Raw genomic sequence first — 13,183 nt, 5'->3', positions numbered from 1 at the left:
CGTTCAAGGAGGAAAGGTTACATTATGTGCTCAGATTAAAGATCCTTGGTGGGACAGGGGGGGGGGGGGGGAGATATTTATAGCCTCGCACATCTATAAAGGCGATCTATTCTGACAAATGTAACCCCGTCCTTCTCGGAAGTAGCGCGCAATCCTCCTCCGCGGGTAAAAATGGAGCCAAGCGCGGCACACCGAGTGCTGCGTGCTATTCTGTGAGCAGCTTCTGCTTCTACAGAGCATTGGTCCAAACAGCAGAGGGAGGGAAGCCACTACAGCTGTGAGTCAGTTCAAAGCGGAGAGCACTTCTGATCAAACAGTTCTGACAGGCAAACCAAATCCGTATGCTCCCAAAGAGCAAGCCGGCAGGACGTGACGGGGAAAAAAAAGGAAGGAGAGGGAGGAAGGAGTCTGTTATGAGCAATCTCATCACTCCCATCTGTCATGTTTACCCGTGGACACATACAGCTGCAGATTAAACAGATCAAATCAGGCAGAAACAGAAGCAGGGAGTGTTGTTCCTGCGAGCTTTGACGCATTCTCAATTGACAGGAGGATGGAGGTGGGGGGTGGGGGGGAGAGAAATAGTATTTCTAGAGCTGCTTTTCTTCAGAGCATCCAGAAGAAAATGAATTCTTCATCAGCTTTGCATACCACTTAGACATTCGGCACAGATTTAGAGCAGACACTTACACTTTGACACTTAATGAGATGGATACTGATTACTGACAGATCAGCAACTTCTCATACTGCTTAAGTCAAATTTTAATGGATACAAAGATGTAGAAATGATCATCAAAGGGCACCCATGAATGTGACAAATGCTGCAATTCAAAGCACTAAACCTCTGGGAGCGTTCAAGTAAGTGTTGAAATTTCTGCGCCACTTTTGACCAGCATTGCCTCCCTTACTCCCAGTAGTGTCAGCCCTCTCATTATCCCAAGCCCCTGCAATCAGAAAACTTTATATGAGAGAGCCACTCGTTGATTGTGCAAGTCTCACTCCGTTACACATAACCGGTCTTTGTTTAACTCGTGAAGGAGTTGGAGCGTAGCTGCTAAAACTACATCAGTCATGCCACTCAAACTCTAGGAGTCTGTCCAGATTTAGTTTCCTCACATCATTTAGCCCAAAAAAGTCTCGACCAGCTAATGGTAGACTTGAGGTGGATAAAAGGGCCAGTAAAGCTGCAGTAGATAACTTTTATAAAAAAAAAAAAAAAAAATTTTACACATATTCATTAAAACTTTGCTGCTTAGTGACACAATAATTACAGATTATTAAAAGCAGAGTTTTCAATTTAAAACAAAAATGGGTATTCTCGGTTTTCTCCAATGTATTCCAAAATCAGATCGAACTTTTCTCCAGTTTAACCACCTACTTCAGAAATAAAACCCAAACGAGAACAAAAAGACAGGATGGACGAGTTAATTAAAAGGAAAGAGCAGCTCAAGTTCATCTGCCTGTTCCACTGACCTTCACTCTGAGAAAGTGATGAGATCGACTGATTCATGTTCAGTGACTGACAAACAGATAAAAGTTAACTTCAGTTTATCGTGTTAACCGGGACAACCTGCGTCTACCGGCTGAAAGAACTGAGGGTTGTGAACTGATGCGGGAACTCAAAGACAAACGGGGCTTTAATCTTAAATCTGGAGAGAAGCACAGGACATTTGCTACTTAATTAAAGAAACTAAACTTGAAGAAGGACAGAAAGTCACAGACAATGTTGAGGAAAGCTTAAGTTAGAAAAAGGGGAACAAGAAAGACCCGACAGAGAGCTATACAGAGGGTAGATAATTACCGACGTAAAGCAGCTAACAAGATTAGCAAGTCAGGATCAGTGGAGCAAACTAGGGAACAGACCAAGGGACAGGACCAACAACATTTCAACACTAACAAACATACAACAATAAAATCATGGAGAAACAGAGCGAGAAACCCTCCAAAAGTAATGCCAAGAAACAACAGAGGCGGGAAACAGGAGAGGGAGCTTTAGAAAACCAAAAGAGGCACAGACTGAAGAGCAGGACTTGGACTAAATGCCTCATCAGCTCAGGAATAAACGGCCGGTTCAGAGTTCAGAAGAGTCGAAGAGCCATTAGATGTTGTCAGTGACAGGAACCGTTTGAAGAGTGATTCATTAATCGTGTACTTAATACCCTCTGATGGTGTTAATTGTGTTTGACCCCCAACAAAAAGATCATCAGGTGGATCAAGACAGCAAAGAAAATAATATTTTAAAACAGGATTTAAGATTTCTTGGTTTGGGAGAATGGAAAGTTGTGAGCTTGTGCTTTGCTGATCGGGTCCTTAGAAGCAGCCTTACAGCATGAAACCCCATGTAACACACTGTCACATGTGTTAATCTTATCTTGCTCATGGTTGCATAATTGAAGAGAGCTGATTACAAAGCTATCTGATGTGCAGGGGCGCGCTGGATGAAAGGAGCGTGTAACCCGAGTCAGCGCGCGGGGACGCAGCTGGCTCGACACGGTGAAGTAAGTCACGACTTTGTGGCTCAGCTCCTGCGAAATGTGCTTCATGGCAGATGAAGGGACTGATACGCCTGTAAGAATGAACAGATATTGTCCCTGGAATCTGTCACTCGGTTTTCACAAAGCAAAGAAAGTGTGAATAAGCCATTTTCCACATTCGCTCCACTGAGGGACTCACAATGATCAATAGCAAAAACGTCAGTGTAGTAACGATGCTGGATCAATGGGGGACAAAGGGAAAAAAAAGATGCATTTACATATATTTGCCAAAAGCTTCCAGCTACTTTTGACAGGGTTTTTTTTTTTTATTATTATTATTTGGAGAAACCAAACAAGGCTTGTGCAATGATCTGGAAAATATTCATGTATGAAGTTGAAAACAGCTTCAAATGTTTTTCAAGCTTATTTTCCTTCAGTTAAAATTGCTAGCTTAAGGAAATAATTCAGTTGTTTACTTAGTAGTAACAATGTTAAATAAAGACTTTTTAATCTTCTGATATTAAAATGGCCATATGTACATCCCCTTAATGCACAACTTTATAATTAAAATAATAACAAAAACAAAAACAGGATTCTAAGCATTCATTTTCAATACAGGATTTCAGCATACGGGGCTCCCAGAATAATTGTTATTGTAGGCTTAGTGTGAGATTAACTTGTTTGCATCATTAAACAATATACTGGACATGGAATGAAGTACAGAACTGAATTTAGAAGCATTTTCATCCAATCTTACTGCCTGTTTCCTGAGAAATGTGGGAGTAAGAGCAGATGAGGACAATAATCCTCTACAGAACTTTAATAGGTTCAAATCTCTTCATATTCCTTCCTGAAATGATCCTTTTCACTGGTTTCTTTTCATTGACATTCTGCTGTAGTCGACTCGATTATGTGGCACGCCTGCATATATCACATACGCCCATCACACACTCTACAAAGCGCATAAACGAAGCAAAGGACTTAATTTGTGACGTGCAGGAATGAAATAGGTGCTGCATTCGCTACGAGGACGCGCACCAGGGATCACGTTTCACATGGAGCCGCAGCGGAGCTAATTGGTTTGAGCGGACCCAGCTGGCATGATTGGCAATCATTCTTAGCAATTGGGGCAAAGTGATGCAACCGGCATTCAGCTGGCCATGGGAGGATAAATAGTTTGTACTTTACAATGAAATCTTTGCATGAAATGCTTTCATGTGTCTTTCATTGCCAAGTTAAAAGCAAAAAGCAACATTAGTTTGATTGGTTTCGAAGTTTGGCGTATTACACTTGAAGTGGTCAAAGAAATCTGCGAGGTCCGGGTATGTTTTAATCTGGAGAAGCCACATAAGGCTTACAGTGATGTGGAATATCATGTGTAGTGTTAAAAACAACCATTTCAATCTGGAGAGACTCAGACGGAGAGAGGGAAGCAGTTAAAAGGGTTTAATGACAAAAATAACGTGAAAATAAACACAAAGTTCTTTGGCGATCAGGCCCCAGCCGGGGACGTCGAGCTGGACTTCGATAAGCTCGATGAACATTCCTGATGCAGCGAGAGAATGTAAACCCCCCAGGGCCTGTGCTGGTGGCGGCGGTCAGAGGATGATGAGGCCTGAGAGCCGGGAGCTGAAGGTGGAGGTGGGGTGGCGGTGGGTTGATCGGGGCTGGTAAGCGGAGGAGGCTGGGAGTGAAGGTCCTTTTGAACCAGAGCCTGGACGATGATTGGCTGGAGTGAGGCTTGGACCTGCGTTGATAGGTCCGGGTTGCGGAGAGGGAGGCATTGATTGCAGGGCCAGGTGCGCCAAAAGAGTCTTCCAGCCTGAACTTCAGTCAAGACTCCATATTAATTTAACTGAACTATGTTTTTTTATTTATTTCATTGATATGCACCATAGAAAATCACTGCATTGTTCTTTAAGCAGCAGCCTCAAATGCTACCGTCCTAAACTGCGCCTTGGCAGGAGCCCCAGGCTGCTTTTCTTCATGAATCTGAAGGCGGTTGATCTGTATTGAAGGATATTGTTTTATAGCTGTCCATTTTCCATACTTTAAGCTGCCAGCAGCAGTAAGTAGACATAAAAATAAATGAGGCGGAGAGCTTGACAAGAGTATAAACTCCCAGATACCCAGCTCTTTATCTCATGGTCCAACTCAATCTTTGAGGCACACGGCACTCTGAGTTTCAAGCATCAACACAGGCGTAAATTTACAACCTCTTAGCGACCTTACACTCACAGAGCTGTGCTGTCTAGAGCCGCTTCATCTGTAATTCAAGCTGGTGCAAAGCTAAAGGTTTTACAGGTTATTTTGCCCATCGTATCCCTGGGAAGCTGAGAGCCAGCGTTTGCTGGAAACGCTGATCTCTGAACTCCTCTTGAGTGTGCCTGCCCCTACACTCGGCTTGCTCTGCTTTCCTTTTTCTTTCTTTTTTTTAAACTTATGTAACACTACGACTATCTCATCACACGTCCTTTCATCCAGAGACCTGAAAAACATGAAATATGCAACATCCAAAGAGCAACAACAACAACAACAAAAAAAGTTTTCTCACTCCAGCACTTCCTCTGCCTGAGCTCTGCTGCTCTTTAGCCAAGCCAGCAGTCACACAGGGACCCGTCATGGCAAAATGAGCTTGTTTTGCTCGCTGACATATTAAAAGGTTGACAGACACTTTTAGAGCGTGCAAAGATTAAACACAAAAACGTAAGAGGTAAGTGAAATGGTGAGCTTTGCAGACTATTTCTACAGAATGATTCTGCTGGAATATAAATAGGTTGAACACTAAAGAAAAGGAGCAGTACAGCCTGAAAATAGACAAGATGATTTACTTTACAATTTCCGTCTGTGGAATCAGGATTCTTTGCAATCCTTTAAAGTAGTCTCCAGATTATTTAGAAGCTCTTTCAAACTTGTTTTTTTTTTTTTTTTCAAACATATTCTATTGATTTCTGTCCTGTCCAGTCATTGTCACTGAGCATAATAGCTTTCTGTTCAATGTGTAACTAAAAGAGTAGAGAACAAAACAAAAAAGTGTCTGGTTCTCAAAAAAAATGCATCAGAACAGCATCTGATGAAGATCTGCTAAAGTCTGTAGAAAGAAAAATAAAGACCAAAGAAGTTAGAGACGTATTCAGATGGTCGTTTGATGTTTACCACGTTTCCTGCTGACAGCTCTTCAGCACCATGCTGCTGCAAAAAAGCTACTTAATCAGAAATCTATGTTATTTTGGGGGCATTTTTGCATTGATTGTTCTTTTAGTGTGTGAAAAAGTTGTGTCTTTGTGACAGGTTTTTGTTCATAAGCTACACCAAGGATTGTAAAAGTTATGGCTTTGATCCAGATCAAGTTTCCCATCCGTCAATTTCTATGGTTCAAACTGAGATGCCAGAAAGTGAGTCTGAGTGACTGAAGTTTTCTTATCGCTGTAATGAGCACAGAGAAACCCAGAGCTGACCCTCCCCAATGTGTTACTGCACACTGCCAGTCAGCTGGCCGAAAGTTGGCTTCTACATGTTTTGCTTGCTTACAAGAAAAATAAATGTGTCGGTTTGGGAATATTTCTGGTTGTAAAAAAAAAAAACGCAGGTACAGTAGTAGTTACGGTTTGGAAACCAATCGCATCGTACAGATCGTATTAAAAGTCGGTTCTTTGACAAGTTGACTATTTTATCTAGTTCTTGTCCATTAGTTTAGTTCAGGATACTTTTATACACATCTTATTAGAGTCATTAGAAAAGCCAAATGGAGGTTGGTCAGGTACTGAAAACGAGCAACAAAATGAAATGAAAGAAAAGCTCTAAAATATCACATTGGACAGCCTGGAGAAATATAGATTCAGATTATTTTAAATAAAAGTTTGACTTCATGAAAGCGAAACAGAAATAAATGATTGAAGACTTTGGTGTAGTGCAGAAAGCTCATATAAATTTAGGTCACAAGCATCTGCGGACGGTTTCATTGCTTGCATCTGTCCCATGCTGCTCTGCGTTTTTGCTTTGATCAAATTCTGTTTCAGCTGTTACAATAAAATCTAGTTTCTTGTATCTCAATTAACGTCACATGAATAACCAGCACTGCAGTGTGCTGAGAAATTGCAGAATGCGGCACTTTATTGCTGCTACTCTGCCTTATTTAATTTATCTGCGGCTTCAGCTTATTTTTCACCGGAGAGACAGCTCAACAGAAACTCGAAAGGAAATTCTTACGTTTGGCCTCAATTAGGCCCAAACGCACAGGGGTCCAATCTGACAAAATGTCACTTAGAGATGTGCTTTAAGCATTACTCACTAAGGTCACTAATTAAAAGCCAGTCTAAAGGTGGAGATGGCCACACGGGGACAATGAAGTTTCCATTCCTGAGGAAGGAAAGAGAAGCAACTCTGGTATCTGTAACGAGAATGCTGATTGTTATTGACTAAATGAGAACATTTACACAGGTATGCTATAAAGACTATGATGCAAAAAAAAATTAAAATCAAAATTATCATTTGACAAAAGTGAGTAAAATGAAAGTAAAAAGAAATACTGTCTTGGCAGTGTCGGTGTCTGTGGGGATGCATTTTCTCAGTGCTGAAAGGAAAGCTGGTCAAAGGATGTTAAATGCTGCTAAAAGGGCTTGCATCGGGTGGATAGTCGTCTTCCAGCAGGACAATGATCACAAACAAAATACAAAAACAATTTTAAACCAAAACATAACTGTGTGCTAAAATGGTCCATGCAAAGTTCAGACCTTATTCCAACCAAGAATCTGTGACAAATCTTCAGAACAATATACACAGATATTATTCACCCAACCTGACTGAAGATATCTGAGAAGAAGAATAAAAGCTGAATTTTTTTTTAATGTGCAAAGCTGATAGAAGTACACCAAGCAAAACTTCAAAGTGCACCTGCAGCAAAATATGTTATTAGGTTATTTATTGACTCAGCAGCAACAAAGAAAACACAGAGCACACAGTTTCCAAATGATTATTTGTAAAAAAAAAAAAATGTTTAAAGCCATGTAACTTTTGCTTCCAACTCACATTTGCTTTTTGTCTTTTACGTAGAATCCCTAAAATTAAAAAGTGTGTGTGTGTGTGTGTGTGTGTGTGTGTGTGTGTGTGCGTGTGTGTGTGTGTGTGTGTGTGTGTGCAAAAAATGTGGATATGTCCCACACTATGATTAGTTAAATTTCATGACTATGCGAAGTGGAGTAGAAAGGTTCTTATATATTGTAACTGGTCTGATAAAAGTGCTTGGCGACTCCAAGGTCAGCCCAACCACATTTATCAGAGCAAATGTCAAATAAAGCCATCATCTCTGAAAAAAACTAAACAAAATAAAATAAAAAAAACCATGTAAGGTTCAGATGCTCTCTAAGCTCTGCATTTAGGTTGCAGCCCCATCTGTAATAGCATTACAGCAGTCAGAGAGTGGGAGGACAGCCAGCACACACACACACGGGGCCATCATTGTTCCAGTTGGACTTCTTAACAGCGACAGATGACATGCCAGCCTGCCTGCAGGTATCCGAGTCCCCTACTCTACCACTGTATCCCCTCATTCCTCGTCCTCTGCGCTATTCTTCCCTGGAGAGCGGCGGTGCTGCCGTCTCGCTGACAGAGGATGCATCTCCGCTTTACTGCCTTCATAAATACTGCAAAATTGAAAACAATGAGGTTGTCTGGGCATTGGCAGTGTTAAGCTGCGGTAATGTCACTACTGAGCACAGATGACAGCTTTATGCACATCAGAAAGGCTCGAAATGGGAAGGTAAGAGTGGGCGTCGTAATGGACAGAACTAACAGGCCCGATTCAACAATGCACTCTGAAGGGACACATAGACCTGTCGGTGCGCATTTCATTACTGACGCATAAATCTGTCAAAGAAGGAGGCTAAGTGGCACCTCGGGATCCATTAGAGCTGTTGCATAATTGCTTTCGCTTCAGTCCTTTATTTTTAATTTTTTCCCTTTTTGATGTCGGATCATAACTGCTCTTGACAAGTAGATATAGGAATCCATGAGCTGAGGCGCTACGGGAAGCACATCCAGAGATACAGAAAAGGCCACACTAAGAAATGGTGAGAATTGGAAAAGACATATGTTTTGATTTCTAGTTAGAGATTACATATTGTTTTGGAGACAAATATGAGTTACATCTTAATCTAAACACCTCACCTTATTCCATCTGAGGAAGAACAAAAGTTGATTTTTTTCCCCTCAACTGTAACTGGCATATTTCAGCAGATATTTATCCACAGCCTAACAGAGGATCACAAGTCCAGAGTCTGCCAAGTCATACTGAAAGTTTTTGCAGTCAAGCTAAGCCAAAATGCAACTCAATTTCCAATATTCTGACTCACAGTCCTACAGTTTTCCTGGTCATTCACGGGTCAGTTCAGTTCCTCCTCAATATATTTTTTATTATTATGTAAGCAACCGAAGCACACTGAAAAGGTTTTTGTATTCAATATTATGATCTTATTGTGTTTTATCTCGCAGATTTAAAACTGCAGAGATCCCATGGCAGTGACACTTGGGAAGGATTTGTGAATGTGTGAAATGTGCAGAACCAAAGATAAAGCCACAGACTTAACAAGAAAAAAAAAATTCTTCCCGTGTGGCCCTTTTATCATTTTAGTAAAACAACATCACTTTTAGTGCTTAGAATGTCAAAAAGGATTATCAAAGCTAAAGTATTTTTAGTAAGGAACGTAGTTATGACGATGATACTGTGACTGCATATCGAGTAAAGCTTTGCGAGTTACGTGACTTCATCATCAAAACATGCAATATTAAATTTAAGACACTAATATTGTCGGCATGAATGATGTGCTTTTTGAACCCAAGAGTCAGTTTAGTCACACTTAAATCTTCAGTTAAGGCCATGACCTTTAACATTATGTTTCTTGTAAAATATAATGTGTAAACATGTAAAGATATTAGACATAACAAATTATTCCAAAGATAAATTTTGTCCGTTGTGAGTGAAAATTTGACTCCGACCTGTTCCACACCATTCGACACCACGTCATTTCCATACATTATGATTTTAGCAGCATCACACACCAGTAATACAAACTGAACAATAAAAAGTCACAAATATCCATCCTTGTGATGCCTTATAGTACATGGATTGAATTTTCTTTGTCTTATTTTTCCAATTAAGTAAGCTGTTTGACATATGTTTTGTCACAAAAGAATCAAAAGAACAACCTTAAAATAAAATAAATTAACTCAAGCTGTTAACTCAAAATTCTAAAATACAAATTTATAACATAATCTAATAGTTTTTGTTTATTAAAATCTTGCTACTCATTTATATTTTTTGGGGTTCCTTATCTTTTTAGACCTTTGTTTTTTTCACAACTAGACATATTAGCAAACTGCCAAATTAATCTTTTATATAAATATGAGAAAATCCACCTGACCGGCAGTGTGCAGCAAAAAGGTGAGGGAGGATCAGAGCAGCACTGGGATATCCAGTAACGTAAAAATACACCTGAAATGACTCATAAAAAGGACTAACTTTAGTAGTTTTGAAACCATAACTTTTACTGGTAACTGGGCTGTAGTGAAGTCTCATTACTGCAGCCCAGGCATGCGTGCTTTCACAGCCTCCCTCATCCTCCTCTCAATCTTTTCAGAGTCCTAATAGGAGCATTAACACCTGTAACTGGGAGTCCATTCATTTTTTGGATTGAATTTTCTGTCCGAATTGTCTGGCACGACTCTTTTCAGCAACAAATCACACCGTCTGGCATCTTTATCGCATAATGTGACAGGAATTGCTATCAAAGTTTTTCATATCTTGTGACTTTTTTTTTTTTTTTAATTCCCAGCATGCGATGAAACCTTTGTCCTTGACAGATTAAAGGCATAAGTACTGGGATATTAAGGGAACAATACAACACGGCTGACTGGGAAAAATTCTTTAAGCCTCAAAACAATGAATAAGAATGAGGTCACTGCAGCATAAATGACTGATGGAAACCTTGTTTACTTGCATAAATTTAAAATAAGTCTTAGACAAGAGTATTGCTGGGATGTGAGTGGAGAAGAGCTATAGCGTTCTGTTGGAAAGACTGACCTATATAACCAGAGGGATGAGTGAGGGGATTTGAGGAGGAAGTCTGGAAGTCCTTAGTGACTCCTAGGATGTCAAGAAGCAGTATATTATTATTATTATTATGCTGTTTTGGTGTTCTGTATTTTTGTGGTAGGAGCCTTTTAAACTGTCATTTCATGTCACCCACAGTTGTCCAATGGGACAAAATGAGCCAGTGAGTGAACAGTTGCCGTCTAATCTCCTACTTACAAGAAAATCCAACACATCCGCCCCTGGAATGAGACCTACATCAAATTCAGAGAGAAGGGCTGAACTTCCTGCAAAACCTGTATATGTAAAAAAAAAAAAAAAAAAAGTCTGAACACCTGAGTGATCAAGCAAACATAATCATTCAGTCACGGCGCGCAAGTATGCAGTTGGGGGGCTTGTTGGGTGAGGCGAGTTGTGACAGTTTTGTCGGTTCTTGAAAAATGTGTCAGATCTTCACGTCATTATTTATTGAATGCTGGCCACGTTAATAGAGAAAGCATGCAGTGACACTGCAGTGCAGAAACCTTGGAAGAGGTCAGAGCGTCTACCAATAAATCAAAGCAGCTGAAAAGCTGGAATTGTGAGAAAACAAGGGGACAGCTGCTGATTTATGGAGTTGAGGGCCACAGGTTAGAGTTGTTTGGTGCCTTTATCTTCTCTCTCTCTCTCTTTCTCTCCTTTCTGTATAACTTCTTAGGGGAGAGATGAACTCCAAAGCCATTAGAGGGAAGGACAACTGCACTCCTTGGAATAATCATCTGATTTGTTGCTGTACTCAGAACTACAGGCACACACACCAATAAAAGAAGCTGGGAGCCGAGCCGGAGATGGGCTCAGAGAGCACACGGGATTAGATGTGTCATCTGGTCACACTGATACGACTGCAGGATCGATCGTGGGCCGCCTTCCCCTTCCTGCCCACGCCGTTTACATTATTAAATCCTAATTGAAACCTGATCACCAGAGGACTCGCACAGGCACGCACATACCGATGGAGATGAGTTGTGCACGGATGCACAAACACACTGCCTCAGTGGTGACAATAGAAAAGAAGAGATAATGAGAGCTGATGTCCGTCTAAGTTACGGAGCAAATCGATCAGTGGTGGGGGGGAGGGGGTTGCTGCACCATCAGAAAGGAGCTGAAGGGATAAAATAGTGTCACAGTGATCACAAGTTGCATCTTCTGCTCATCAGCAGCAAGGCAGAGGAAAAAAAGCAACACAGACACACACACACACACACACACACACACACACCACGTGTGTACAGTCTGTTTTTGTGAAGATGGATGCAGACAGTTACAGACAGCACATGGAGTACGCAGATGAGATGGTGTGTGTGTGTGTGTGTGCGTGTGTTTATTGGAAGTTGACTCACCCAGGACTGGAAGCTGCACCGTGCTGCTTGTTCATCTATAAGGCTGAAGATGCTCTGATCACTTGTGGCCGTTCGGGCTGCCTGTGCAGGATACCGGAGCTGCTCCAGTCTCTCCAAGCTCACAGCCTCCTCCTCCTCCTCTTCCTTTTCCTCTTCCTCCTCCTCCTCCTCCTCCTCCTCCAGCAGCAGCAGGAGCCAGTAGCTGGACTGGAGCGCCTTCCCCCGCTTTCTCTCTCGGCTCTCCCCCGCTTCGCTGGTTAATTGTCTGCCGTCTCAAGCAGAGATCCGCGGCTCTCCTCTGTTGCCTGTGAGGTCAGCAGGAACTCCTCTCACGGCTTCGAGGTGCGGAGAAGCGGAGAGGGCTGCCACCGGCAGCGGCGGGCAGAGAGGGCTGATGCCGCTCGGGTTTTCGGGCTGCTTGCGTGCGTGAGTGTGCGTGAGTGTGCGGCTGTCCTGTGTGTGTGAGAGAGAGAGAGGGGGATACGGAGCGTGTGATGCTTTGTGTTTGAAAGAGGAGCCGGCTGTTGTTCATTGGGGCTCATCTGCGCTGTTGCCTCTCTCTCCTTGTTTCTCTCTCTCTCTCTGGATCTCATTCTCGAAATGCTTTATGCTGCATTCGCTTCCTGTGGGATAAATGCGAAATGTGTGGCATATGTAAATAAAAAAAAATAAAAAAATTCAGACAGCTTCAGTTTTCCAGTGGGTGGATGTACTCAGAGTTCTGTTCTGGAAGAGAAAATAGCAGAGACTGGGTAGATGTGCCGTCATCTGGGACCAAGAGGAACAAGTAAATAAAAACAGCTGAAAACAAGTGAATCAAAACAAACATCAGCAGAAGATGTAGCACCTTTAACTCCCCACCAAAATGATAAAGTAACACCTTTAGAAAGACATGGAAAGACTCAATTTTAAGATGCGACTGTAACAGTAAAAGTAAATTATCTCATCAGTTTAAAAAGTTCATCTTAGATGGATTTAGTAAAATTTTATGTCACTTTTTCAAGCTTTTATTTATGTTAGTTTTGTGGATTACAGCTTCCAGATGATGACAAAATAACTTTTTCTTTTTATTTTTTATTTTTTCTTTTTATTTTTTTTTATTATCATTTAAGGTAAGTAAAAATGGATTTATAATACAGCAATGTTACATCATGGGTATTATGTGTCCTAAGCAATCATGGAGAGCTCAGCTGATTTGGGCAGATGAAAGTAAATTGTGCATTTTATACTGTTTACTGAACTCA

At 41.3% G+C, this 13,183-nt stretch overlaps 1 protein-coding gene across 1 annotated transcript in view; it reads right to left on the bottom strand.

Moving 5' to 3' along the window:
• Positions 1-12,824, bottom strand: part of lingo3a (leucine rich repeat and Ig domain containing 3a) — a 43,196-nt gene extending 30,372 nt beyond the window's left edge. The window contains exon 1 of the mRNA XM_015051557.1: positions 11,940-12,824. The gene's annotated coding sequence lies outside the window, so the exon portion shown is untranslated. The remainder of the gene's footprint in view (positions 1-11,939) is intronic.
• Between the last annotated feature and the right edge of the window lie 359 nt (positions 12,825-13,183).

The sequence above is a fragment of the Poecilia latipinna genome, unplaced genomic scaffold (genome assembly GCF_001443285.1).
Source record: "Poecilia latipinna isolate Pla-1442-1.1 unplaced genomic scaffold, P_latipinna-1.0 Scaffold52, whole genome shotgun sequence".
Taxonomy (NCBI): domain Eukaryota; kingdom Metazoa; phylum Chordata; class Actinopteri; order Cyprinodontiformes; family Poeciliidae; genus Poecilia; species Poecilia latipinna.
This window is presented reverse-complemented; position numbering and strand designations above follow the sequence as displayed.